We start from the raw sequence: 26,504 nt of genomic DNA on the forward strand, positions 1-26,504 counted from the left end.
GTGTACTGTTTTTAAGCATACTTACCTGGCAGGGGTGAAACCATGATCAACAAGGTGGTTCGCCCAGGACGAGGCTAGCCCATTGCACTTCGGGTGTGCTGACGCCTGCGATGTCCCCAAATGCGGGATACTCGACTGCAAAATTTGTGGTAGTGGGGGACTGCGTTAGCGCTCTCCCCTGATTTACGGAACTAAAATAGATTGATCCTTTTCTGGTCCTGCAACATGTTGGAAAGATCGCTCTAAAAACCTCTCCCGGAGCCAACAACAGGAGAGCATGGTAACACAGTGGTTAGCACAGAACATACAGTGCAGAATGAGGCCGTTCAGCCCATCCAGTCTGCACCGTCTCACTTCAGCCCTCACTTCTATCCTATCCCCTTAACCCATTAACCTCTCCTAAACTTTTTTCGACAATGAGGGCAGTTTAGCATAGCCAGTCCACATAACCAGCACCTCTTTGCACTGTGGGAGGACACCGCAGCACCTGGAGGAAACCCACGCAGACTCCGCACAGACAGTGACCCAGCAGCGAATCGAATCTGGCACCGTGGCGCTGTGAAGCCACCGTGCTATCCACTTCTGCTACCCTGCTGCCCTGCTGTTGCTTCACAGCTCCACGATCCCAGGTCCCATTCCCGGCTCTGTGGACTCTGCACATTCTCTGCGTGGCTTTCCTTCGGTTGCTCCCACAAGTCCCCAAAGGCATGCTGATAGGTAATTTGGACATTCTCAATTCTCCCGCTCTGTACCCGAACAGGCGCCGGATTTTGGCGACTAGTTGTTTTTCACAGTCACTTCATTGCAGTGTTAATGTAAGCCTACTTGTGACGATAATCATTGTTATTATTACAATCAACATTTATGTGACTCGCAAATCCTCCTCATCAATTTCTTTCTATCCCCGTTGAGGAAATGTTAACTCTGTGTCGGGTGTGTGTGTGTCAGAGGTGTGTGTGTGCGTTGGGGTGATTGTGATTATCAAGAATGAGTGTGCGTGTGTTTTTCGTGGGGGGCTGGTGTGCTGGGTCTGTGCGTGTCAGATGGGTGTGTGCGAAAATGGCACATGGTGCAGTGGTTAGCACTGGGACAACGGCGCTGAGGACCCGGGTTTGAATCCTGGCCCAGGGTCACTGTCCGTGTGGAGTTTGCACATTCTCGCCGTGTCTGCGTGGGTTTCACCCCCACAACCCAAAGATGTGCAGGTTAGGTGGATTGGCCATGCTAAATTGCCCCTTAATTTAAAAAAATAACAAAATGATTGGGTGCTCTAAATTTAAAAGAAAAAAGATGGGTGTAGGAGTGTCGGGGTAGTGTGTCTGTTTAGGGGCGGCATGGTGGCGCAGTGCTTAGCACTGTTCCCTCACGGCGTCGAAGACTAGAGTTCGATCCAGGACCCAGGTCATTGTCCATGAGGAGTTTGCACATTTTCCTCAGTGTTTGCGTGGGTCTCACCCTCACAACCCAAAGATGTACAGGCTAGGTGGATTGGCCACATCAAATTGCCAATAAATTGGAACATAAAATGAATTGGGTACTCTAAATTTATTTTTAAACAGTATAGTGTGTGAGTGTGTGGTGATGCATGTGGGATGGGGTGCGTGCGTGGTGATGGGGGTGGGGAGCATGTCCCCATGAAGATTAACCTGACCCCACCCCCAAATAAACCTGCAAACATGTCTCTCAATAAACTGCCCATGACGCTAAAAAACCTCTCCTAGAGACAACAACCAATATCTTCGTGACTCCAAAAACCTCCTCATCAATCTTTCTATTTCCGTGTCAGAAAAGTTAATTGTTTCCTTGCTGAACAAAGATGGACAGACAAAGTTTTGAGAGAGAAAGTCTTCATTCCGGAAAACGGTCCATCGTTTGACTGACAGGTAGATAAGGGGCGGTTCACTTCCTTTTCAGGCCAATATGCAAATAGCATAGCGGACGTTTTAGGCAATGTGTTTCTTATAGAGAGGTATGTTCGACAATTTGTCAAAATCATTCAACAGAACTAGTCTAATTCGGTAGAGATAATTGTAAGTAAAGTGACAGTTTGGCCGTGTAAATGCAGTAAGTGTGAGTGAAAGATGTGATGTGTGGTGTGGACTGGGAGGGTGTACTGTTTTTAAGCATACTTACCTGGCAGGGGTGAAACCATGATCAAAAAGGTGGTTCGCCCAGGACGAGGCTAGCCCATTGCACTTCGGGTGTGCTGACGCCTGCCATGTCCCCAAATGCGGGATACTCGACTGCAAAATTTGTGGTAGTGGGGGACTGCGTTCGCGCTCTCCCCTGATTTACGAAACAAAAATAGATTGATCCTTTTCAGATCGAGCAACCTGTTGGAAGCATCGCCCTAAAAACCTCTCCAGGAGCCAACAACAGGGTAGCATGGTAACACAGTGGTTAGCATAGAACATGCAGTTCAGAATGAGGCCGTTCAGCCCATCCAGTCTGCACCGACCCACTTCAGCCCTCACTTCTATCCTATCCCATTAACCTCTCCTAAACTTTTTTCGACAATGAGGGCAGTTTAGCATGGCCAGTCCACATAACCTGCACTTCTTTGCACTGTGGGAGGACACCGCAGCACCTGGAGGAAACCCACGCAGACTCCGCACAGACAGTGACCCAGCGGCGAATCGAATCTGGCACCCTGGTGCTGTGAAGCCACGGTGCTATCCACTTCTGCTACCGTGCTGCCCTGCAGTTGCTTCACAGCTCCACGATCCCAGGTCCCATTCCCGGCTCTGTGGACTCTGCACATTCTCCACGTGTCTGCGTGGCTTTCCTCCGGTTGCTCCCACAAGTCCCCAAAGGCATGCTGATAGGTAATTTGGACATTCTCAATTCTCCCGCTCTGTACCCGAACAGGCGCCGGATTGTGGCGACTAGTTGTTTTTCACAGTAACTTCATTGCAGTGTTAATGTAAGCCTACTTGTGACGATAATCATTGTTTTTATTACAATCAACATCTTTGTGACTCTCAAATCCTCCTCATCAATTTCTTTCTATCCCCGTTGCAGAAATGTTAACTCAGTGTCGGGTGTGTGTGTTGGGTGATTGTGAGTATCAAGAATGAGTGTGTGTGTGTTTTTCGTGGGGGGCTGGTGTGCTGGGTCTGTGCGTGTCAGATGGGTGTGTGCGAAAGTGGCACATGGTGCAATGGTTAGCACTGGGACAACGGCGCTGAGGACCCGGGTTTGAATCCTGGCCCAGGGTCACTGTCCGTGTGGAGTTTGCACATTCTCGCCGTGTCTGCGTGGGTTTCACCCCCACAACCCAAAGATGTGCAGGTTAGGTGGATTGGCCATGCTAAATTGCCCCTTAATTTAAAAAAATAACAAAATGATTGGGTGCTCTAAATTTAAAAGAAAAAAGATGGGTGCAGGAGGGTCGGGGTAGTGTGTCTGTTTAGGGGCGGCATGGTGGCGCAGTGCTTAGCACTGTTCCCTCACGGCGTCGAAGACCAGAGTTCGATCCAGGCCCCGGGTCATTGTCCATGAGGAGTTTGCACATTTCCCTCAGTGTTTGCGTGGGTCTCACCCTCACAACCCAAAGATGTACAGGCTAGGTGGATTGGCCACATCAAATTGCCAATAAATTGGAACATAAAATGAATTGGGTACTCTAAATTTATTTTTAAACAATATAGTGTGTGAGTGTGTGGTGATGCATGTGGGATGGGGTGCGTGCGTGGGGATGGGGGTGGGGAGCATGTCCCCATGAAGATTAACCTGACCCCGCCCCCAAATAAACCTGCAAACATGCCTCTCAATAAACTGCTCATGACGCTAAAAAACCTCTCCTAGAGACAACAACCAATATCTTCGTGACTCCAAAAACCTCCTCATCAATCTTTCTATTTCCGTGTCAGAAAAGTTAATTGTTTCCTTGCTGAACAAAGATGGACAGACAAAGTTTTGAGAGAGAAAGTCTTCATTCCGGAAAACGGTCCATCGTTTGACTGACAGGTAGATAAGGGGCGGTTCACTTCCTTTTCAGGCCAATATGCAAATAGCATAGCGGACGTTTTAGGCAATGTGTTTCTTATAGAGAGGTATATTCGACAATTTGTCAAAATCATACAACAGAACTAGTCTAATTCGGTAGAGATAATTGTAAGTAAAGTGACAGTTTGGCCGTGTAAATGCAGTAAGTGTGAGTGAAAGATGTGATGTGTGGTGTGGACTGGGAGGGTGTACTGTTTTTAAGCATACTTATCTGGCAGGGATGAAACCACGATCAACAAGGTGGTTCGCCCAGGACGAGGCTAGCCCATTGCACTTCGGGTGTGCTGACGCCTGCGATGTCCCCAAATGCGGGATACTCGACTGCAAAATTTGTGGTAGTGGGGGACTGCGTTCGCGCTCTCCTTACGAAACAAAAATAGATTGATCCTTTTCAGATCGAGCAACCTGTTGGAAGCATCGCCCGAAAAACCTCTCCAGGAGCCAACAGGGTAGCATGGTAACACAGTGGTTAGCATAGAACGTGCAGTTCCGAATGAGGCCGTTCAGCCCATCCAGTCTGCACCGACCCACTTCAGCTCTCACTTCTATCCTATCCCATTAACATCTCCTAAACTTTTTTCGACAATGAGGGCAGTTTAGCATGGCCAGTCCACATAACCTGCACTTCTTTGCACTGTGGGAGGACACCGCAGCACCTGGAGGAAACCCACGCAGACTCCGCACAAACAGTGACCCCCAGCGGCGAATCGAATCTGGCACCCTGGTGCTGTGAAGCCACGGTGCTATCCACTTCTGCTACCGTGCTGCCCTGCAGTTGCTTCACAGCTCCACGATCCCAGGTCCCATTCCCGGCTCTGTGGACTCTGCACATTCTCCACGTGTCTGCGTGGCTTTCCTCCGGTTGCTCCCACAAGTCCCCAAAGGCATGCTGATAGGTAATTTGGACATTCTGAATTCTCCCGCTCTGTACCCGAACAGGCGCCGGATTGTGGCGACTAGTTGTTTTTCACAGTAACTTCATTGCAGTGTTAATGTAAGCCTACTTGTGACGATAATCATTGTTTTTATTACAATCAACATCTTTGTGACTCTCAAATCCTCCTCATCAATTTCTTTCTATCCCCGTTGCAGAAATGTTAACTCAGTGTCGGGTGTGTGCGTTGGGGTGATTGTGAGTATCAAGAATGAGTGTGCGTCTGTTTTTCGTGGGGGGCTGGTGTGCTGGGTCTGTGCGTGTCAGATGGGTGTGTGCGAAAATGGCACATGGTGCAGTGGTTAGCACTGGGACAACGGCGCTGAGGACCCGGGTTTGAATCCTGGCCCAGGGTCACTGTCCGTGCGGAGTTTGCACATTCTGGCCGTGTCTGCGTGGGTTTCACCCCCACAACCCAAAGATGTGCAGGTTAGGTGGATTGGCCATGCTAAATTGCCCCTTAATTTAAAAAAAATAACAAAATGATTGGGTGCTCTAAATTTAAAAGAAAAAAGATGGGTGTAGGAGTGTCGGGGTAGTGTGTCTGTTTAGGGGCGGCATGGTGGCGCAGTGCTTAGCACTGTTCCCTCACGGCGTCGAAGACTAGAGTTCGATCCAGGCCCCGGGTCATTGTCCATGAGGAGTTTGCACATTTTCCTCAGTGTTTGCGTGGGTCTCACCCTCACAACCCAAAGATGTACAGGCTGGGTGGATTGGCCACATCAAATTGCCAATAAATTGGAACATAAAATGAATTGGGAACTCTAAATTTATTTTTAAACAATATAGTGTGTGAGTGTGTGGTGATGCATGTGGGATGGGGTGCGTGCGTGGGGATGGGGGTGGGGAGCATGTCCCCATGAAGATTAACCTGACCCCACCCCCAAATAAACCTGCAAACATGCCTCTCAATAAACTGCTCATGACGCTAAAAAACCTCTCCTAGAGACAACAACCAATATCTTCGTGACTCCAAAAACCTCCTCATCAATCTTTCTATTTCCGTGTCAGAAAAGTTAATTGTTTCCTTGCTGAACAAAGATGGACAGACAAAGTTTTGAGAGAGAAAGTCTTCATTCCGGAAAACGGTCCATCGTTTGACTGACAGGTAGATAAGGGGCGGTTCACTTCCTTTTAAGGCCAATATGCAAATAGCATAGCGGACGTTTTAGGCAATGTGTTTCTTATAGAGAGGTATATTCGACAATTTGTCAAAATCATACAACAGAACTAGTCTAATTCGGTAGAGATAATTGTAAGTAAAGTGACAGTTTGGCCGTGTAAATGCAGTAAGTGTGAGTGAAAGATGTGATGTGTGGTGTGGACTGGGAGGGTGTACTGTTTTTAATCATGCTTACCTGGCAGGGGTGAAACCATGATCAACAAGGTGGTTCGCTCAGGACGAGGCTAGCCCATTGCACTTCGGGTGTACTGACGCCTGCGATGTCCCCAAATGCGGGATACACGACTGCAAAATTTGTGGTAGTGGGGGACTGCGTTCGCGCTCTCCCCTGATTTACGAAACAAAAATCGATTGATCCTTTTAAGATCGAGCAACCTGTTGGAAGCATCGCCCTAAAAACCTCTCCAGGAGCCAACAACAGGGTCGCATGGTAACACAGTGGTTAGCATAGAACATGCAGTTCAGAATGAGGCCGTTCAGCCCATCCAGTCTGCACCGACCCACTTCAGCCCTCACTTCTATCCTATCCCATTAACCTCTCCTAAACTTTTTTCGACAATGAGGGCAGTTTAGCATGGCCAGTCCACATAACCTGCACTTCTTTGCACTGTGGGAGGACACCGCAGCACCTGGAGGAAACCCACGCAGACTCCGCACAGACAGTGACCCAGCGGCGAATCGAATCTGGCACCCTGGTGCTGTGAAGCCACGGTGCTATCCACTTCTGCTACCGTGCTGCCCTGCAGTTGCTTCACAGCTCCACGATCCCAGGTCCCATTCCCGGCTCTGTGGACTCTGCACATTCTCCACGTGTCTGCGTGGCTTTCCTCCGGTTGCTCCCACAAGTCCCCAAAGGCATGCTGATAGGTAATTTGGACATTCTCAATTCTCCCGCTCTGTACCCGAACAGGCGCCGGATTGTGGCGACTAGTTGTTTTTCACAGTAACTTCATTGCAGTGTTAATGTAAGCCTACTTGTGACGATAATCATTGTTTTTATTACAATCAACATCTTTGTGACTCTCAAATCCTCCTCATCAATTTCTTTCTATCCCCGTTGCAGAAATGTTAACTCAGTGTCGGGTGTGTGTGTTGGGTGATTGTGAGTATCAAGAATGAGTGTGTGTGTGTTTTTCGTGGGGGGCTGGTGTGCTGGGTCTGTGCGTGTCAGATGGGTGTGTGCGAAAGTGGCACATGGTGCAGTGGTTAGCACTGGGACAACGGCGCTGAAGACCCGGGTTTGAATCCTGGCCCAGGGTCACTGTCCGTGTGGAGTTTGCACATTCTCGCCGTGTCTGCGTGGGTTTCACCCCCACAACCCAAAGATGTGCAGGTTAGGTGGATTGGCCATGCTAAATTGCCCCTTAATTTAAAAAAATAACAAAATGATTGGGTGCTCTAAATTTAAAAGAAAAAAGATGGGTGCAGGAGGGTCGGGGTAGTGTGTTTGTTTAGGGGCGGCATGGTGGCGCAGTGCTTAGCACTGTTCCCTCACGGCGTCGAAGACCAGAGTTCGATCCAGGCCCCGGGTCATTGTCCATGAGGAGTTTGCACATTTCCTTCAGTGTTTGCGTGGATCTCACCCTCACAACCCAAAGATGTACAGGCTAGGTGGATTGGCCACATCAAATTGCCAATAAATTGGAACATAAAATGAATTGGGTACTCTAAATTTATTTTTAAACAATATAGTGTGTGAGTGTGTGGTGATGCATGTGGGATGGGGTGCGTGCGTGGGGATGGGGATGGGGAGCATGTCCCCATGAACATTAACCTGACCTTGCCCCCAAATAAACCTGCAAACATGCCTCTCAATAAACTGCTCATGACGCTAAAAAACCTCTCCTAGAGACAACAACCAATATCTTCGTGACTCCAAAAACTTCCTCATCAATCTTTCTATTTCCGTGTCAGAAACGTTAATTGTTTCCTTGCTGAATAAAGATGGACAGACAAAGTTTTGAGAGAGATAGTCTTCATTCCGGAAAACGGTCCATCGTTTGACTGATAGGTAGATAAGGGGCGGTTCACTTCCTTTTCAGGCCAATATGCAAATAGCATAGCGGACGTTTTAGGCAATGTGTTTCTTATAGAGAGGTATATTCGACAATTTGTCAAAATCATACAACAGAACTAGTCTAATTCGGTAGAGATAATTGTAAGTAAAGTGACACTTTGGCCGTGTAAATGCAGTCAGTGTGAGTGAAAGATGTGATGTGTGGTGTGGACTGGGAGGGTGTACTTTTTTTTAAGCATATTTACCTGGCAGGGGTGAAACCATCATCAACAAGGTGGTTCGCCCAGGACGAGGCTAGCCCATTGCGCTTCGGGTGTGATGACGCCTGCGATATCCCCAAATGCGGGATACTCGACTGCAAAATTTGTGGTAGTGGGGGACTGCGTTCGCGCTCTCCCCTGATTTACGAAACTAAACTGGATTGATCCTTTTCTGGTCGAGCAACTTGTTGGAAACATCGCTCTAAAAACCTCTCCCGGAGCCAACAACAGGAGAGCATGGTAACACAGTGGTTAGCACAGAACATACAGTGCAGAATGAGGCCGTTCAGCCCATCCAGTCTGCACCGTCTCACTTCAGCCCTCACTTCCATCCTATCCCTTAACCCATTAACCTCTCCTAAACTTTTTTCGACAATGAGGGCAGTTTAGCATAGCCAGTCCACATAACCTGCACCTCTTTGCACTGTGGGAGGACACCGCAGCACCTGGAGGAAACCTACGCAGACTCCGCACAGACAGTGACCCAGCAGCGAATCGAATCTGGCACCGTGGCGATGTGAAGCCACCGTGCTTTCCACTTCTGCTACCCTGCTGCCCTGCTGTTGCTTCACAGCTCCACGATCCCAGGTCCCATTCCCGGCTCTGTGGACTCTGCACATTCTCTGCGTGGCTTTCCTCCGGTTGCTCCCACAAGTCCCCAAAGGCATGCTGATAGGTAATTTGGACATTCTCAATTCTCCCGCTCTGTACCCGAACAGGCGCCGGATTGTGGCGACTAGTTGTTTTTCACAGTCACTTCATTGCAGGGTTAATGTAAGCCTACTTGTGACGATAATCATTGTTATTATTACAATCAACATTCATGTGACTCGCAAATCCTCCTCATCAATTTCTTTCTATCCCCGTTGAGGAAATGTTAACTCTGTGTCGGGTGTGTGTGTGTCAGAGGTGTGTGTGTGCGTTGGGGTGATTGTGAGTATCAAGAATGAGTGTGCGTGTGTTTTCGTGGGGGGCTGGTGTGCTGGGTCTGTGCGTGTCAGATGGGTGTGTGCGAAAATGGCACATGGTGCAGTGGTTAGCACTGGGACAACGGCGCTGAGGACCCGGGTTTGAATCCTGGCCCAGGGTCACTGTCCGTGTGGAGTTTGCACATTCTCGCCGTGTCTGCGTGGGTTTCACCCCCACAACCCAAAGATGTGCAGGTTTGGTGGATTGGCCATGCTAAATTGCCCCTTAATTAAAAAAAATAACAAAATGATTGGGTGCTCTAAATTTAAAAGAAAAAAGATGGGTGTAGGAGTGTCGGGGTAGTGTGTCTGTTTAGGGGCGGCATGGTGGCGCAGTGCGTAGCACTGTTCCCTCACGGCGTCGAAGACTAGAGTTCGATCCAGGACCCAGGTCATTGTCCATGAGGAGTTTGCACATTTTCCTCAGTGTTTGCGTGGGTCTCACCCTCACAACCCAAAGATGTACAGGCTAGGTGGATTGGCCACATCAAATTGCCAATAAATTGGAACATAAAATGAATTGGGTGTTCTAAATTCATTTTTAAACAATATAGTGTGTGAGTGTGTGGTGATGCATGTGGGATGGGGTGCATGCGTGGGGATGGGGGTGGGGAGCATGTCCCCATGAAGATTAACCTGACCCCACCCCCAAATAAACCTGCAAACATGCCTCTCAATAAACTGCTCATGACGCTAAAAAACCTCTCCTAGAGACAACAACCAATATCTTCGTGACTCCAAAAACCTCCTCATCAATCTTTCTATTTCCGTGTCAGGAAAGTTAATTGTTTCCTTGCTGAACAAAGATGGACAGACAAAGTTTTGAGAGAGAAAGTCTTCATTCCGGAAAACGGTCCATCGTTTGACTGGCAGGTAGATAAGGGGCGGTTCACTTCCTTTTAAGGCCAATATGCAAATAGCATAGCGGACGTTTTAGGCAATGTGTTTCTTATAGAGAGGTATATTCGACAATTTGTCAAAATCATACAACAGAACTAGTCTAATTCGGTAGAGATAATTGTAAGTAAAGTGACAGTTTGGCCGTGTAAATGCAGTAAGTGTGAGTGAAAGATGTGATGTGTGGTGTGGACTGGGAGGGTGTACTGTTTTTAAGCATACTTATCTGGCAGGGGTGAAACCATGATCAACAAGGTGGTTCGCCTAGGACGAGGCTAGCCCATTGCACTTAGGGTGTGCTGACGCATGCGATGTCCCCAAATGCGGGATCATCGACTGCAAAATTTGTGGTCGTGGGGGACTGCATTCGCGCTCTCCCCTGATTTACGAAACAAAAGTAGATTGATCCTTTTCAGATCGAGCAACCTGTTGGAAGCATCGCCCTAAAAGCTTCTCCAGGAGCCAACAACAGGGTAGCATGGTAACACAGTCGTTAGCATAGAACATGCAGTTCAGAATGAGGCCGTTCAGCCCATCCAGTCTGCACCGACCCACTTCAGCCCTCAATTCTATCCTATCCCATTAACCTCTCCTAAACTTTTTTCGACAATGAGGTCAGTTTAGCATGGCCAGTCCACATAACCTGCACTTCTTTGCACTGTGGGAGGACACCGCAGCACCTGGAGGAAACCCACGCAAACTCCGCATAGACAGTGACCCAGCGGCGAATCGAATCTGGCACCCTGGTGCTGTGAAGCCACGGTGCTATCCACTTCTGCTACCGTGCTGCCCTGCAGTTGCTTCACAGCTCCACGATCCCAGGTCCCATTCCCGGCTCTGTGGACTCTGCACATTCTCCACGTGTCTGCGTGGCTTTCCTCCGGTTGCTCCCACAAGTCCCCAAAGGCATGCTGATAGGTAATTTGGACATTCTCAATTCTCCCGCTCTGTACCCGAACAGGCGCCGGATTGTGGCGACTCGTTGTTTTTCACAGTAACTTCATTGCAGTGTTAATGTAAGCCTACTTGTGACGATAATCATTGTTATTATTACAATCAACATCTTTGTGACTCTCAAATCCTCCTCATCAATTTCTTTCTATCCCCGTTGCAGAAATGTTAACTCAGTGTCGGGTGTGTGTGTTGGGTGATTGTGAGTGTCAAGAATGAGTGTGTGAATGTTTTTCGTGGGGGGCTGGTGTGCTGGGTCTGTGCGTGTCAGATGGGTGTGTGCGAAAGTGGCACATGGTGCAGTGGTTAGCACTGAGACAACGGCGCTGAGGACCCGGGTTTGAATCCTGGCCCAGGGTCACTGTCCGTGTGGAGTTTGCACATTCTCGCCGTGTCTGCGTGGGTTTCACCCCCACAACCCAAAGATGTGCAGGTTAGGTGGATTGGCCATGCTAAATTGCCCCTTAATTTAAAAAAATAACAAAATGATTGGGTGCTCTAAATTTAAAAGAAAAAAGATGGGTGCAGGAGGGTCGGGGTAGTGTGTCTGTTTAGGGGCGGCATGGTGGCGCAGTGCTTAGCACTGTTCCCTCACGGCGTCGAAGACCAGAGTTCGATCCAGGCCCCGGGTCATTGTCCATGAGGAGTTTGCACATTTCCCTCAGTGTTTGCGTGGGTCTCACCCTCACAACCCAAAGATGTACAGGCTAGGTGGATTGGCCACATCAAATTGCCAATAAATTGGAACATAAAATGAATTGGGTACTCTAAATTTATTTTTAAACAATATAGTGTGCGAGTGTGTGGTGATGCATGTGGGATGGGGTGCGTGCGTGGGGATGGGGGTGGGGAGCATGTCCCCATGAAGATTAACCTGACCCCGCCCCCAAATAAACCTGCAAACATGCCTCTCAATAAACTGCTCATGACGCTAAAAAACCTCTCCTAGAGACAACAACCAATATCTTCGTGACTCCAAAAACCTCCTCATCAATCTTTCTATTTCCGTGTCAGAAAAGTGAATTGTTTCCTTGCTGAATAAAGATGGACAGACAAAGTTTTGAGAGAGATAGTCTTCATTCCGGAAAACGGTCCATCGTTTGACTGATAGGTAGATAAGGGGCGGTTCACTTCCTTTTCAGGCCAATATGCAAATAGCATAGCGGACGTTTTAGGCAATGTGTTTCTTATAGAGAGGTATATTCGACAATTTGTCAAAATCATACAACAGAACTACTCTAATTCGGTAGAGATAATTGTAAGTAAAGTGACAGTTTGGCCGTGTAAATGCAGTAAGTGTGAGTGAAAGATGTGATGTGTGGTGTGGACTGGGAGGGTGTACTGTTTTTAAGCATACTTACCTGGCAGGGGTGAAACCATGATCAACAAGGTGGTTCGCCCAGGACGAGGCTAGCCCATTGCACTTAGGGTGTGCTGACGCCTGCGATGTCCCCAAATGCGGGATACTCGACTGCAAAATTTGTGGTCGTGGGGGACTGCATTCGCGCTCTCCCCTGATTTACGAAACAAAAGTAGATTGATCCTTTTCAGATCGAGCAACCTGTTGGAAGCATCGCCATAAAAACTTCTCCAGGAGCCAACAACAGGGTAGCATGGTAACACAGTCGTTAGCATAGAACATGCAGTTCAGAATGAGGCCGTTCAGCCCATCCAGTCTGCACCGACCCACTTCAGCCCTCAATTCTGTCCTATCCCATTAACCTCTCCTAAACTTTTTTCGACAATGAGGTCAGTTTAGCATGGCCAGTCCACATAACCTGCACTTCTTTGCACTGTGGGAGGACACCGCAGCACCTGGAGGAAACCCACGCAGACTCCGCATAGACAGTGACCCAGCGGCGAATCGAATCTGGCACCCTGGTGCTGTGAAGCCACGGTGCTATCCACTTCTGCTACCGTGCTGCCCTGCAGTTGCTTCACAGCTCCACGATCCCAGGTCCCATTCCCGGCTCTGTGGACTCTGCACATTCTCCACGTGTCTGCGTGGCTTTCCTCCGGTTGCTCCCACAAGTCCCCAAAGGCATGCTGATAGGTAATTTGGACATTCTCAATTCTCCCGCTCTGTACCCGAACAGGCGCCGGATTGTGGCGACTAGTTGTTTTTCACAGTAACTTCATTGCAGTGTTAATGTAAGCCTACTTGTGACGATAATCATTGTTTTTATTACAATCAACATCTTTGTGACTCTCAAATCCTCCTCATCAATTTCTTTCTATCCCCGTTGCAGAAATGTTAACTCAGTGTCGGGTGTGTGTGTTGGGTGATTGTGAGTGTCAAGAATGAGTGTGTGAATGTTTTTCGTGGGGGGCTGGTGTGCTGGGTCTGTGCGTGTCAGATGGGTGTGTGCGAAAGTGGCACATGGTGCAGTGGTTAGCACTGGGACAACGGCGCTGAGGACCCGGGTTTGAATCCTGGCCCAGGGTCACTGTCCGTGTGGAGTTTGCACATTCTCGCCGTGTCTGCGTGGGTTTCACCCCCACAACCCAAAGATGTGCAGGTTAGGTGGATTGGCCATGCTAAATTGCCCCTTAATTTAAAAAAATAACAAAATGATTGGGTGCTCTAAATTTAAAAGAAAAAAGATGGGTGCAGGAGGGTCGGGGTAGTGTGTCTGTTTAGGGGCGGCATGGTGGTGCAGTGCTTAGCACTGTTCCCTCACGGCGTCGAAGACCAGAGTTCGATCCAGGCCCCGGGTCATTGTCCATGAGGAGTTTGCACATTTCCCTCAGTGTTTGCGTGGGCCTCACCCTCACAACCCAAAGATGTACAGGCTAGGTGGATTGGCCACATCAAATTGCCAATAAATTGGAACATAAAATGAATTGGGTACTCTAAATTTATTTTTAAACAATATAGTGTGCGAGTGTGTGGTGATGCATGTGGGATGGGGTGCGTGCGTGGGGATGGGGGTGGGGAGCATGTCCCCATGATGATTAACCTGACCCCGCCCCCAAATAAACCTGCAAACATGCCTCTCAATAAACTGCTCATGACGCTAAAAAACCTCTCCTAGAGACAACAACCAATATCTTCGTGACTCCAAAAACCTCCTCATCAATCTTTCTATTTCCGTGTCAGAAAAGTGAATTGTTTCCTTGCTGAATAAAGATGGACAGACAAAGTTTTGAGAGAGATAGTCTTCATTCCGGAAAACGGTCCATCGTTTGACTGATGGGTAGATAAGGGGCGGTTCACTTCCTTTTCAGGCCAATATGCAAATAGCATAGCAGACGTTTTAGGCAATGTGTTTCTTATAGAGAGGTATATTCGACAATTTGTCAAAATCATACAACAGAACTAGTCTAATTCGGTAGAGATAATTGTAAGTAAAGTGACAGTTTGGCCGTGTAAATGCAGTAAGTGTGAGTGAAAGATGTGATGTGTGGTGTGGACTGGGAGGGTGTACTGTTTTTAAGCATACTTACCTGGCAGGGGTGAAACCATGATCAACAAGGTGGTTTGCCCAGGACGAGGCTAGCCCATTGCACTTCGGGTGTGCTGACGCCTGCGATGTCCCCAAATGCGGGATACTCGACTGCAAAGTTTGTGGTAGTGGGGAACTGCGTTCGCGCTCTCCCCTGATTTACGAAACTAAAATAGATTGATCCTTTTCTGGTCGAGCAACATGTTGGAAACATCGCTCTAAAAACCTCGCCCGGAGCCAACAACAGGAGAGCATGGTAACTCAGTGGTTAGCACAGACCAAACAGTGCAGAATGAGGCCGTTCAACCCATCCAGTCTGCACCGTCTCACTTCAGCCCTCACTTCTATCCTATCCCCTTAACCCATTAACCTCTCCTAAACTTTTTTCGACAATGAGGGCAGTTTAGCATAGCCAGTCAACATAACCTGCACCTCTTTGCACTGTGGGAGGACACCGCAGCACCTGGAGGAAACCCACGCAGACTCCGCACAGATAGTGACCCAGCAGCGAATCGAATCTGGCCCCGTGGCGCTGTGAAGCCACCGTGCTATCCACTTCTGCTACCCTGCTGCCCTGCTGTTGCTTCACAGCTCCACGATCCCAGGTCCCATTCCCGGCTCTGTGGACTCTGCACATTCTCTGCGTGGCTTTCCTCCGGTTGCTCCCACAAGTCCCCAAAGGCATGCTGATAGGTAATTTGGACATTCTCAATTCTCCCGCTCTGTACCCGAACAGACGCCGGATTGTGGCGACTAGTTGTTTTTCACAGTCATTTCATTGCAGTGTTAATGCAAGCCTACTTGTGACGATAATCATTGTTATTATTACAATCAACATTTATGTGACTCGCAAATCCTCCTCATCAATTTCTTTCTATCCCCCTTGAGGAAATGTTAACTCTGTGTCGGGTGTGTGTGTGTCAGAGGTGTGTGTGTGCGTTGGGGTGATTGTGAGTATCAAGAATGAGTGTGCGTGTGTTTTTCGTGGGGGGCTGGTGTGCTGGGTCTGTGCGTGTCAGATGGGTGTGTGCGAAAATGGCACATGGTGCAGTGGTTAGCACTGGGACAACGGCGCTGAGGACCCGGGTTTGAATCCTGGCCCAGGGTCACTGTCCGTGTGGAGTTTGCACATTCTCGCCGTGTCTGCGTGGGTTTCACCCCCACAACCCAAAGATGTGCAGGTTAGGTGGATTGGCCATGCTAAATTGCCCCTTAATTTAAAAAAATAACAAAATGATTGGGTGCTCTAAATTTAAAAGAAAAAAGATGGGTGCAGGAGGGTCGGGGTAGTGTGTCTGTTTAGGGGCGGCATGGTGGCGCAGTGCTTAGCACTGTTCCCTCACGGCGTCAAAGACCAGAGTTCGATCCAGGCCCCGGGTCATTGTCCATGAGGAGTTTGCACATTTCCCTCAGTGTTTGCGTGGGTCTCACCCTCACAACCTTTTAAGGCCAATATGCAAATAGCATAGCGGACGTTTTAGGCAATGTGTTTCTTATAGAGAGGTATATTCGACAATTTGTCAAAATCATACAACAGAACTAGTCTAATTCGGTAGAGATAATTGTAAGCAAAGTGACAGTTTGGCCGTGTAAATGCAGTACGTGTGAGTGAAAGATGTGATGTGTGGTGTGGACTGGGAGGGTGTACTGTTTTTAAGCATACTTACCTGGCAGGGGTGAAACCATGATCAAAAAGGTGGTTCGCCCAGGACGAGGCTAGCCCATTGCACTTTGGGTGTGCTGACGCCTGCGATGTCCCCAAATGCGGGATACTCGTCTGCAAAATTTGTGGTCGTGGGGGATTGCGTTCGCGCTCTCCCGTGATTTACGAAACAGAAGTAGATTGATCCTTTTCAGATCGAGCAACCTGTTGGAAGCATCGCCCTAAAAACTTCTCCAGGAGCCAACAACAGGGTAGCATGGTAACACAGTCGTTAGCATAGAACATGCAGTTCAGAATGAGGCCGTTCAGCCCATCCAATCTGCACCGACCCACTTCAGCCCTCAATTCTATCCTATCCCATTAACCTCTCCTAAACTTTTTTCGACAATGAGGTCAGTTTAGCATGGCCAGTCCACATAACCTGCACTTCTTTGCACTGTGGGAGGACACCGCAGCACCTGGAGGAAACCCACGCAAACTCCGCATAGACAGTGACCCAGCGGCGAATCGAATCTGGCACCCTGGTGCTGTGAAGCCACGGTGCTATCCACTTCTGCTACCGTGCTGCCCTGCAGTTGCTTCACAGCTCCACGATCCCAGGTCCCATTCCCGGCTCTGTGGACTCTGCACATTCTCCACGTGTCTGCGTGGCTTTCCTCCGGTTGCTCCCACAAGTCCCCAAAGGCATGCTGATAGGTAATTTGGACATTCTCAATTCTCCCGCTCTGTACCCGAACAGACGCCGGATTGTGGCGACTAGTTGTTTTTCACAGTCATTTCATTGCAGTGTTAATGCAAGCCTACTTGTGACGATAATCATTGTTATTATTACAATCAACATTTATGTGACTCGCAAATCCTCCTCATCAATTTCTTTCTATCCCCCTTGAGGAAATGTTAACTCTGTGTCGGGTGTGTGTGTGTCAGAGGTGTGTGTGTGCGTTGGGGTGATTGTGAGTATCAAGAATGAGTGTGCGTGTGTTTTTCGTGGGGGGCTGGTGTGCTGGGTCTGTGCGTGTCAGATGGGTGTGTGCGAAAATGGCACATGGTGCAGTGGTTAGCACTGGAACAACGGCGCTGAGGACCCGGGTTTGAATCCTGGCCCAGGGTCACTGTCCGTGTGGAGTTTGCACATTCTCGCCGTGTCTGCGTGGGTTTCACCCCCACAACCCAAAGATGTGCAGGTTAGGTGGATTGGCAATGCTAAATTGCCCCTTAATTTAAAAAAATAACAAAATGATTGGGTGCTCTAAATTTAAAAGAAAAAAGATGGGTGCAGGAGGGTCGGGGTAGTGTGTCTGTTTAGGGGCGGCATGGTGGCGCAGTGCTTAGCACTGTTCCCTCACGGCGTCAAAGACCAGAGTTCGATCCAGGCCCCGGGTCATTGTCCATGAGGAGTTTGCACATTTCCCTCAGTGTTTGCGTGGGTCTCACCCTCACAACCTTTTAAGGCCAATATGCAAATAGCATAGCGGACGTTTTAGGCAATGTGTTTCTTATAGAGAGGTATATTCGACAATTTGTCAAAATCATACAACAGAACTAGTCTAATTCGGTAGAGATAATTGTAAGCAAAGTGACAGTTTGGCCGTGTAAATGCAGTACGTGTGAGTGAAAGATGTGATGTGTGGTGTGGACTGGGAGGGTGTACTGTTTTTAAGCATACTTACCTGGCAGGGGTGAAACCATGATCAAAAAGGTGGTTCGCCCAGGACGAGGCTGGCCCATTGCACTTTGGGTGTGCTGACGCCTGCGATGTCCCCAAATGCGGGATACTCGTCTGCAAAATTTGTGGTCGTGGGGGACTGCGTTCGCGCTCTCCCGTGATTTACGAAACAGAAGTAGATTGATCCTTTTCAGATCGAGCAACCTGTTGGAAGCATCGCCCTAAAAGCTTCTCCAGGAGCCAACAACAGGGTAGCATGGTAACACAGTCGTTAGCATAGAACATGCAGTTCAGAATGAGGCCGTTCAGCCCATCCAATCTGCACCGACCCACTTCAGCCCTCAATTCTATCCTATCCCATTAACCTCTCCTAAAATTTTTTCGACAATGAGGTCAGTTTAGCATGGCCAGTCCACATAACCTGCACTTCTTTGCACTGTGGGAGGACACCGCAGCACCTGGAGGAAACCCACGCAGACTCCGCATAGACAGTGACCCAGCGGCGAATCGAATCTGGCACCCTGGTGCTGTGAAGCCACGGTGCTATCCACTTCTGCTACCGTGCTGCCCTGCAGTTGCTTCACAGCTCCACGATCCCAGGTCCCATTCCCGGCTCTGTGGACTCTGCACATTCTCCACGTGTCTGCGTGGCTTTCCTCCGGTTGCTCCCACAAGTCCCCAAAGGCATGCTGATAGGTAATTTGGACATTCTCAATTCTCCCGCTCTGTACCCGAACAGGCGCCGGATTGTGGCGACTAGTTGTTTTTCACAGTAACTTCATTGCAGTGTTAATGTAAGCCTACTTGTGACGATAATCATTGTTTTTATTACAATCAACATCTTTGTGACTCTCAAATCCTCCTCATCAATTTCTTTCTATCCCCGTTGCAGAAATGTTAACTCAGTGTCGGGTGTGTGTGTTGGGTGATTGTGAGTGTCAAGAATGAGTGTGTGAATGTTTTTCGTGGGGGGCTGGTGTGCTGGGTCTGTGCGTGTCAGATGGGTGTGTGCGAAAGTGGCACATGGTGCAGTGGTTAGCACTGAGACAACGGCGCTGAGGACCCGGGTTTGAATCCTGGCCCAGGGTCACTGTCCGTGTGGAGTTTGCACATTCTCGCCGTGTCTGCGTGGGTTTCACCCCCACAACCCAAAGATGTGCAGGTTAGGTGGATTGGCCATGCTAAATTGCCCCTTAATTTAAAAAAATAACAAAATGATTGGGTGCTCTAAATTTAAAAGAAAAAAGATGGGTGCAGGAGGGTCGGGGTAGTGTGTCTGTTTAGGGGCGGCATGGTGGCGCAGTGCTTAGCACTGTTCCCTCACGGCGTCGAAGACCAGAGTTCGATCCAGGCCCCGGGTCATTGTCCATGAGGAGTTTGCACATTTCCCTCAGTGTTTGCGTGGGTCTCACCCTCACAACCCAAAGATGTACAGGCTAGGTGGATTGGCCACATCAAATTGCCAATAAATTGGAACATAAAATGAATTGGGTACTCTAAATTTATTTTTAAACAATATAGTGTGCGAGTGTGTGGTGATGCATGTGGGATGGGGTGCGTGCGTGGGGATGGGGGTGGGGAGCATGTCCCCATGAAGATTAACCTGACCCCGCCCCCAAATAAACCTGCAAACATGCCTCTCAATAAACTGCTCATGACGCTAAAAAACCTCTCCTAGAGACAACAACCAATATCTTCGTGACTCCAAAAACCTCCTCATCAATCTTTCTATTTCCGTGTCAGAAAAGTGAATTGTTTCCTTGCTGAATAAAGATGGACAGACAAAGTTTTGAGAGAGATAGTCTTCATTCCGGAAAACGGTCCATCGTTTGACTGATAGGTAGATAAGGGGCGGTTCACTTCCTTTTCAGGCCAATATGCAAATAGCATAGCGGACGTTTTAGGCAATGTGTTTCTTATAGAGAGGTATATTCGACAATTTGTCAAAATCATACAACAGAACTACTCTAATTCGGTAGAGATAATTGTAAGTAAAGTGACAGTTTGGCCGTGTAAATGCAGTAAGTGTGAGTGAAAGATGTGATGTGTGGTGTGGACTGGGAGGGTGTACTGTTTTTAAGCATACTTACCTGGCAGGGGTGAAACCATGATCAACAAGGTGGTTCGCCCAGGACGAGGCTAGCCCATTGCACTTAGGGTGTGCTGACGCCTGCGATGTCCCCAAATGCGGGATACTCGACTGCAAAATTTGTGGTCGTGGGGGACTGCATTCGCGCTCTCCCCTGATTTACGAAACAAAAGTAGATTGATCCTTTTCAGATCGAGCAACCTGTTGGAAGCATCGCCATAAAAACTTCTCCAGGAGCCAACAACAGGGTAGCATGGTAACACAGTCGTTAGCATAGAACATGCAGTTCAGAATGAGGCCGTTCAGCCCATCCAGTCTGCACCGACCCACTTCAGCCCTCAATTCTGTCCTATCCCATTAACCTCTCCTAAACTTTTTTCGACAATGAGGTCAGTTTAGCATGGCCAGTCCACATAACCTGCACTTCTTTGCACTGTGGGAGGACACCGCAGCACCTGGAGGAAACCCACGCAGACTCCGCATAGACAGTGACCCAGCGGCGAATCGAATCTGGCACCCTGGTGCTGTGAAGCCACGGTGCTATCCACTTCTGCTACCGTGCTGCCCTGCAGTTGCTTCACAGCTCCACGATCCCAGGTCCCATTCCCGGCTCTGTGGACTCTGCACATTCTCCACGTGTCTGCGTGGCTTTCCTCCGGTTGCTCCCACAAGTCCCCAAAGGCATGCTGATAGGTAATTTGGACATTCTCAATTCTCCCGCTCTGTACCCGAACAGGCGCCGGATTGTGGCGACTAGTTGTTTTTCACAGTAACTTCATTGCAGTGTTAATGTAAGCCTACTTGTGACGATAATCATTGTTTTTATTACAATCAACATCTTTGTGACTCTCAAATCCTCCTCATCAATTTCTTTCTATCCCCGTTGCAGAAATGTTAACTCAGTGTCGGGTGTGTGTGTTGGGTGATTGTGAGTGTCAAGAATGAGTGTGTGAATGTTTTTCGTGGGGGGCTGGTGTGCTGGGTCTGTGCGTGTCAGATGGGTGTGTGCGAAAGTGGCACATGGTGCAGTGGTTAGCACTGGGACAACGGCGCTGAGGACCCGGGTTTGAATCCTGGCCCAGGGTCACTGTCCGTGTGGAGTTTGCACATTCTCGCCGTGTCTGCGTGGGTTTCACCCCCACAACCCAAAGATGTGCAGGTTAGGTGGATTGGCCATGCTAAATTGCCCCTTAATTTAAAAAAATAACAAAATGATTGGGTGCTCTAAATTTAAAAGAAAAAAGATGGGTGCAGGAGGGTCGGGGTAGTGTGTCTGTTTAGGGGCGGCATGGTGGTGCAGTGCTTAGCACTGTTCCCTCACGGCGTCGAAGACCAGAGTTCGATCCAGGCCCCGGGTCATTGTCCATGAGGAGTTTGCACATTTCCCTCAGTGTTTGCGTGGGCCTCACCCTCACAACCCAAAGATGTACAGGCTAGGTGGATTGGCCACATCAAATTGCCAATAAATTGGAACATAAAATGAATTGGGTACTCTAAATTTATTTTTAAACAATATAGTGTGCGAGTGTGTGGTGATGCATGTGGGATGGGGTGCGTGCGTGGGGATGGGGGTGGGGAGCATGTCCCCATGATGATTAACCTGACCCCGCCCCCAAATAAACCTGCAAACATGCCTCTCAATAAACTGCTCATGACGCTAAAAAACCTCTCCTAGAGACAACAACCAATATCTTCGTGACTCCAAAAACCTCCTCATCAATCTTTCTATTTCCGTGTCAGAAAAGTGAATTGTTTCCTTGCTGAATAAAGATGGACAGACAAAGTTTTGAGAGAGATAGTCTTCATTCCGGAAAACGGTCCATCGTTTGACTGATGGGTAGATAAGGGGCGGTTCACTTCCTTTTCAGGCCAATATGCAAATAGCATAGCAGACGTTTTAGGCAATGTGTTTCTTATAGAGAGGTATATTCGACAATTTGTCAAAATCATACAACAGAACTAGTCTAATTCGGTAGAGATAATTGTAAGTAAAGTGACAGTTTGGCCGTGTAAATGCAGTAAGTGTGAGTGAAAGATGTGATGTGTGGTGTGGACTGGGAGGGTGTACTGTTTTTAAGCATACTTACCTGGCAGGGGTGAAACCATGATCAACAAGGTGGTTTGCCCAGGACGAGGCTAGCCCATTGCACTTCGGGTGTGCTGACGCCTGCGATGTCCCCAAATGCGGGATACTCGACTGCAAAATTTGTGGTAGTGGGGAACTGCGTTCGCGCTCTCCCCTGATTTACGAAACTAAAATAGATTGATCCTTTTCTGGTCGAGCAACATGTTGGAAACATCGCTCTAAAAACCTCGCCCGGAGCCAACAACAGGAGAGCATGGTAACTCAGTGGTTAGCACAGACCAAACAGTGCAGAATGAGGCCGTTCAACCCATCCAGTCTGCACCGTCTCACTTCAGCCCTCACTTCTATCCTATCCCCTTAACCCATTAACCTCTCCTAAACTTTTTTCGACAATGAGGGCAGTTTAGCATAGCCAGTCAACATAACCTGCACCTCTTTGCACTGTGGGAGGACACCGCAGCACCTGGAGGAAACCCACGCAGACTCCGCACAGATAGTGACCCAGCAGCGAATCGAATCTGGCCCCGTGGCGCTGTGAAGCCACCGTGCTATCCACTTCTGCTACCCTGCTGCCCTGCTGTTGCTTCACAGCTCCACGATCCCAGGTCCCATTCCCGGCTCTGTGGACTCTGCACATTCTCTGCGTGGCTTTCCTCCGGTTGCTCCCACAAGTCCCCAAAGGCATGCTGATAGGTAATTTGGACATTCTCAATTCTCCCGCTCTGTACCCGAACAGACGCCGGATTGTGGCGACTAGTTGTTTTTCACAGTCATTTCATTGCAGTGTTAATGCAAGCCTACTTGTGACGATAATCATTGTTATTATTACAATCAACATTTATGTGACTCGCAAATCCTCCTCATCAATTTCTTTCTATCCCCCTTGAGGAAATGTTAACTCTGTGTCGGGTGTGTGTGTGTCAGAGGTGTGTGTGTGCGTTGGGGTGATTGTGAGTATCAAGAATGAGTGTGCGTGTGTTTTTCGTGGGGGGCTGGTGTGCTGGGTCTGTGCGTGTCAGATGGGTGTGTGCGAAAATGGCACATGGTGCAGTGGTTAGCACTGGAACAACGGCGCTGAGGACCCGGGTTTGAATCCTGGCCCAGGGTCACTGTCCGTGTGGAGTTTGCACATTCTCGCCGTGTCTGCGTGGGTTTCACCCCCACAACCCAAAGATGTGCAGGTTAGGTGGATTGGCAATGCTAAATTGCCCCTTAATTTAAAAAAATAACAAAATGATTGGGTGCTCTAAATTTAAAAGAAAAAAGATGGGTGCAGGAGGGTCGGGGTAGTGTGTCTGTTTAGGGGCGGCATGGTGGCGCAGTGCTTAGCACTGTTCCCTCACGGCGTCAAAGACCAGAGTTCGATCCAGGCCCCGGGTCATTGTCCATGAGGAGTTTGCACATTTCCCTCAGTGTTTGCGTGGGTCTCACCCTCACAACCTTTTAAGGCCAATATGCAAATAGCATAGCGGACGTTTTAGGCAATGTGTTTCTTATAGAGAGGTATATTCGACAATTTGTCAAAATCATACCACAGAACTAGTCTAATTCGGTAGAGATAATTGTAAGCAAAGTGACAGTTTGGCCGTGTAAATGCAGTACGTGTGAGTGAAAGATGTGATGTGTGGTGTGGACTGGGAGGGTGTACTGTTTTTAAGCATACTTACCTGGCAGGGGTGAAACCATGATCAAAAAGGTGCTTCGCCCAGGACGAGGCTGGCCCATTGCACTTTGGGTGTGCTGACGCCTGCGATGTCCCCAAATGCGGGATACTCGTCTGCAAAATTTGTGGTCGTGGGGGACTGCGTTCGCGCTCTCCCGTGATTTACGAAACAGAAGTAGATTGATCCTTTTCAGATCGAGCAACCTGTTGGAAGCATCGCCCTAAAAGCTTCTCCAGGAGCCAACAACAGGGTAGCATGGTAACACAGTCGTTAGCATAGAACATGCAGTTCAGAATGAGGCCGTTCAGCCCATCCAATCTGCACCGACCCACTTCAGCCCTCAATTCTATCCTATCCCATTAACCTCTCCTAAAATTTTTTCGACAATGAGGTCAGTTTAGCATGGCCAGTCCACATAACCTGCACTTCTTTGCACTGTGGGAGGACACCGCAGCACCTGGAGGAAACCCACGCAGACTCCGCATAGACAGTGACCCAGCGGCGAATCGAATCTGGCACCCTGGTGCTGTGAAGCCACGGTGCTATCCACTTCTGCTACCGTGCTGCCCTGCAGTTGCTTCACAGCTCCACGATCCCAGGTCCCATTCCCGGCTCTGTGGACTCTGCACATTCTCCACGTGTCTGCGTGGCTTTCCTCCGGTTGCTCCCACAAGTCCCCAAAGGCATGCTGATAGGTAATTTGGACATTCTCAATTCTCCCGCTCTGTACCCGAACAGGCGCCGGATTGTGGCGACTAGTTGTTTTTCACAGTAACTTCATTGCAGTGTTAATGTAAGCCTACTTGTGACGATAATCATTGTTTTTATTACAATCAACATCTTTGTGACTCTCAAATCCTCCTCATCAATTTCTTTCTATCCCCGTTGCAGAAATGTTAACTCAGTGTCGGGTGTGTGTGTTGGGTGATTGTGAGTGTCAAGAATGAGTGTGTGAATGTTTTTCGTGGGGGGCTGGTGTGCTGGGTCTGTGCGTGTCAGATGGGTGTGTGCGAAAGTGGCACATGGTGCAGTGGTTAGCACTGGGACAACGGCGCTGAGGACCCGGGTTTGAATCCTGGCCCAGGGTCACTGTCCGTGTGGAGTTTGCACATTCTCGCCGTGTCTGCGTGCGTTTCACCCCCACAACCCAAAGATGTGCAGGTTAGGTGGATTGGCCATGCTAAATTGCCCCTTAATTTAACAAAATAGCAAAATGATTGGGTGCTCTAAATTTAAAAGAAAAAAGATGGGTGCAGGAGGGTCGGGGTAGTGTGTCTGTTTAGGGGCGGCATGGTGGCGCAGTGCTTAGCACTGTTCCCTCACGGCGTCGAAGACCAGAGTTCGATCCAGGCCCCGGGTCATTGTCCATGAGGAGTTTGCACATTTCCCTCAGTCCACATAACCTGCACCTCTTTGCACTGTGGGAGGACACCGCAGCACCTGGAGGAAACCCACGCAGACTCCGCACAGACAGTGACCCAGCAGCGAATCGAATCTGGCACCGTGGCGCTGTGAAGCCACCGTGCTATCCACTTCTGCTACCCTGCTGCCCTGCTGTTGCTTCACAGCTCCACGATCCCAGGTCCCATTCCCGGCTCTGTGGACTCTGCACATTCTCTGCGTGGCTTTCCTCCGGTTGCTCCCACAAGTCCCCAAAGGCATGCTGATAGCTAATTTAGACATTCTCAATTCTCCCGCTCTGTACCCGAACAGACGCCGGATTGTGGCGACTAGTTGTTTTTCACAGTCACTTCATTGCAGTGTTAATGCAAGCCTACTTGTGACGATAATCATTGTTATTATTACAATCAACATTTATGTGACTCGCAAATCCTCCTCATCAATTTCTTTCTATCCCCCTTGAGGAAATGTTAACTCTGTGTCGGGTGTGTGTGTGTCAGAGGTGTGTGTGTGCGTTGGGGTGATTGTGAGTATCAAGAATGAGTGTGCGGACTTCCGGGTGCGGCGATGACCAGCTGAGTCGCACGTTTCGGCAGCTCCCTGTGAAACGGACTTTTGGGCTCTTGATAGGAGCCCCAACGGCAATTTTAACGGCTGAAAACACCGTGCGGTAAACCAGAAGGGTGTTCCCCCTGGACACGGATGGAAAAAGGAGAGGAAAGTGGCCGGATTGCAGCGGATCCTTTGGAACAACGGCAAGGAAGGCAAGCAGAAACCAAGATGGCGTCGGAAGGTGGCAGTTTCATATGGGGCCCTGAACAACAAGAGTTTTTGAAACGCTGCGTGGAGGAGATAAAAAAGGAAATGAAGAAAGAGTTGTTGGCCCCGATATTACAGGCGATTGAAGGGCTGAAAGAGGAACAAAAGACCCAGGAGCAGGAGCTTCGGGTCGTGAAGGCGAAAGCAGCAGAGAATGAAAACGACAAACAGGGCCTGGTGGTGAAGTCGGAGATACAGGAGGCACACCAGAAACGATCTGTGGAGAGGTTGGAGGCACTGGAAAATAACGCAAGGAGGAACAACTTGAGGATTCTTGGCCTTCCCGAAGGTGTGGAGGGGGCGGACGTCGGGGCACATGTAAGCACGATGCTGCACTCGTTAATGGGAGTGGAGGCCCCGACGGGTCCATTGGAGGTGGAGGGAGCATACCGAGTTATGGTGCGAGGACCGAGAGCAGGAGAAGCTCCCAGAGCCATAGTGGTGAGATTTCT

General features: G+C 49.0%; 13 non-coding genes across 13 annotated transcripts; all 13 read left to right on the top strand.

Annotated features, from left to right (window-relative positions):
- The first annotated feature begins 17 nt into the window (after nucleotides 1–17).
- LOC140390666 (U1 spliceosomal RNA) lies at nucleotides 18–181 on the top strand. The gene has a single exon (XR_011934724.1). It is a non-coding gene; the product is annotated as a U1 spliceosomal RNA (small nuclear RNA).
- A 1,944-nt stretch (nucleotides 182–2,125) lies between these two features.
- Nucleotides 2,126–2,289, top strand: LOC140390754 (U1 spliceosomal RNA). The gene has a single exon (XR_011934811.1). It is a non-coding gene; the product is annotated as a U1 spliceosomal RNA (small nuclear RNA).
- Nucleotides 2,290–4,211: 1,922 nt separating this feature from the next.
- LOC140390817 (U1 spliceosomal RNA) lies at nucleotides 4,212–4,375 on the top strand. Its single transcript, XR_011934874.1, has one exon. It is a non-coding gene; the product is annotated as a U1 spliceosomal RNA (small nuclear RNA).
- Nucleotides 4,376–6,292: 1,917 nt separating this feature from the next.
- LOC140390841 (U1 spliceosomal RNA) lies at nucleotides 6,293–6,456 on the top strand. The gene has a single exon (XR_011934897.1). It is a non-coding gene; the product is annotated as a U1 spliceosomal RNA (small nuclear RNA).
- Nucleotides 6,457–8,379: 1,923 nt separating this feature from the next.
- On the top strand, nucleotides 8,380–8,543 carry LOC140390828 (U1 spliceosomal RNA). Its single transcript, XR_011934885.1, has one exon. It is a non-coding gene; the product is annotated as a U1 spliceosomal RNA (small nuclear RNA).
- Nucleotides 8,544–10,485: 1,942 nt separating this feature from the next.
- Nucleotides 10,486–10,649, top strand: LOC140390860 (U1 spliceosomal RNA). Its single transcript, XR_011934915.1, has one exon. It is a non-coding gene; the product is annotated as a U1 spliceosomal RNA (small nuclear RNA).
- Nucleotides 10,650–12,571: 1,922 nt separating this feature from the next.
- LOC140390771 (U1 spliceosomal RNA) lies at nucleotides 12,572–12,735 on the top strand. Its single transcript, XR_011934828.1, has one exon. It is a non-coding gene; the product is annotated as a U1 spliceosomal RNA (small nuclear RNA).
- A 1,922-nt stretch (nucleotides 12,736–14,657) lies between these two features.
- Nucleotides 14,658–14,821, top strand: LOC140390765 (U1 spliceosomal RNA). Its single transcript, XR_011934822.1, has one exon. It is a non-coding gene; the product is annotated as a U1 spliceosomal RNA (small nuclear RNA).
- A 1,502-nt stretch (nucleotides 14,822–16,323) lies between these two features.
- Nucleotides 16,324–16,487, top strand: LOC140390774 (U1 spliceosomal RNA). The gene has a single exon (XR_011934831.1). It is a non-coding gene; the product is annotated as a U1 spliceosomal RNA (small nuclear RNA).
- A 1,502-nt stretch (nucleotides 16,488–17,989) lies between these two features.
- LOC140390776 (U1 spliceosomal RNA) lies at nucleotides 17,990–18,153 on the top strand. The gene has a single exon (XR_011934833.1). It is a non-coding gene; the product is annotated as a U1 spliceosomal RNA (small nuclear RNA).
- Nucleotides 18,154–20,075: 1,922 nt separating this feature from the next.
- Nucleotides 20,076–20,239, top strand: LOC140390772 (U1 spliceosomal RNA). Its single transcript, XR_011934829.1, has one exon. It is a non-coding gene; the product is annotated as a U1 spliceosomal RNA (small nuclear RNA).
- A 1,922-nt stretch (nucleotides 20,240–22,161) lies between these two features.
- LOC140390713 (U1 spliceosomal RNA) lies at nucleotides 22,162–22,325 on the top strand. Its single transcript, XR_011934771.1, has one exon. It is a non-coding gene; the product is annotated as a U1 spliceosomal RNA (small nuclear RNA).
- A 1,502-nt stretch (nucleotides 22,326–23,827) lies between these two features.
- Nucleotides 23,828–23,991, top strand: LOC140390823 (U1 spliceosomal RNA). Its single transcript, XR_011934880.1, has one exon. It is a non-coding gene; the product is annotated as a U1 spliceosomal RNA (small nuclear RNA).
- The last annotated feature ends 2,513 nt before the right edge of the window (nucleotides 23,992–26,504 follow it).

The sequence above is a fragment of the Scyliorhinus torazame genome, chromosome 14, assembly GCF_047496885.1.
Source record: "Scyliorhinus torazame isolate Kashiwa2021f chromosome 14, sScyTor2.1, whole genome shotgun sequence".
Lineage (NCBI taxonomy): Eukaryota > Metazoa > Chordata > Chondrichthyes > Carcharhiniformes > Scyliorhinidae > Scyliorhinus > Scyliorhinus torazame.